Source organism: Olea europaea, chromosome 13 (assembly GCF_002742605.1).
Source record: "Olea europaea var. sylvestris chromosome 13, O_europaea_v1, whole genome shotgun sequence".
Lineage (NCBI taxonomy): Eukaryota > Viridiplantae > Streptophyta > Magnoliopsida > Lamiales > Oleaceae > Olea > Olea europaea.
The window spans coordinates 10,215,657-10,217,083 of record NC_036249.1 but is presented as its reverse complement, the minus strand read 5'-3'; the positions used below and the strand labels follow the sequence as shown (position 1 = coordinate 10,217,083).

The following is a 1,427-nucleotide window of genomic DNA, read 5'->3' as shown; positions in this document are numbered from 1 at the left end:
CTCAAACAAGTGCTTAATTAAGTATCATGCATGTACACTTCACCATTTATAATGATCAATTTGTAAAACGGATCACATGGTGGTGAGCTCCCCAACCCCGTGTACGTCCGAGGTGAATTGGGTGATCTTTTAAAATCATTTTCCTGAATGTCATGTTTTATCTTTTAAGAGGTGAAAAATTTGTTGGTGTTCTAGGCATTCTCAGCCAGAGGAAAATTCAAGATCTCCATCGGACGAGCTTTGGAGACGAGCATCCGCTGCTGGTGCTTTCACCCCTATGGAGAAAAGAGCTTTTGGAATAGCAGATGACATGTGAACATCTTTCATTTTGTTCTCCTATTATGTTTAAGAAAATATAATTATATTTACACCATGTCTTTTGTGAGGTACTTTACAGATATGAAGCTGGTCTTCTTTTTGCATACCTAGCTTTCATTCCGTTCTGTGAAGCAGGAGTCATGGACAGTCTTTCGCTGAGAGTGGGTCATAAATTTATCTTAATTTGTTTTCTCATTACACTATCTACTAGACATATTCTGCTCATGGTGCTGAACATTGTGTTTCAAACTTACAGAGGCTTCTGGAGAACACATTCCAGCTTGATCTTGATGCCATGAGAGAGTAAGTTGCATTACATTTTATTATTTAGACTAGTAATTATCGGAAAGATATATGGGAAGACTAGAATGCATAGAGAAGGAACTTGAATGAAAGTGCAGACAATCATCACACTCTGCATGATTATTGTTCTTTTCACCATTGTTTTCACAGACTATGTTACAAAATTATATTGAGATGCAAGATAAAGTACAAACCTCCACTAGTACAAATTTAGGCCTGGTTGCAGGCAAACGTGCCACACAATTGTATTGCTGGAGCTCTTCTAATTTTGGGCTGAGCTTCTCTGTACAACTTCCTGCCCCAACAGTCTTACGCGGCTTTATGAATGCACTGAACCCTTAGGAATTTCATTATCTGTGTCAATCCCGATTTGAGGGGGCTATTGGTGTTATATACATATGTATATATACATATGTATACATACATACATATGTATACATACATACATACATACATATACACACGGACACATAAATTTTAATGTTGGTGAATCTTAAAATATGTTTTTCACTACAAAAGTAAAATAAAAATAAATAATAAATTGAGTTGGAAAAACATAGAAAATACAAAATAAAAAGTAATGACATCGGCTCAAAATTTTTATCCTAGTTCATTTACAAATGCATTTTTAGTATATTTTTAGGTAAATAATCATTAAGAGTTTGAATTATTTTTTTATTTATTTTTTTAAAAAAACTTTTATTTTTCTTGAATTTTTATAGAACTTTTTTGGAAATTTTGATTATTCTTTTAATTTTATATTTGATTTTATTAAATTTTTATTTCTTTTGAATTTTTGAATTTTA

General features: G+C 32.4%; 1 long non-coding RNA gene across 1 annotated transcript; it reads left to right on the top strand.

The window, feature by feature from the left end:
- Positions 1 to 998, top strand: LOC111408210. The gene is made up of 3 exons (XR_002705297.1): positions 1 to 312; positions 398 to 479; positions 575 to 998. It is a non-coding gene; the product is annotated as an uncharacterized LOC111408210 (long non-coding RNA).
- Positions 999 to 1,427: the final 429 nt, after the last annotated feature.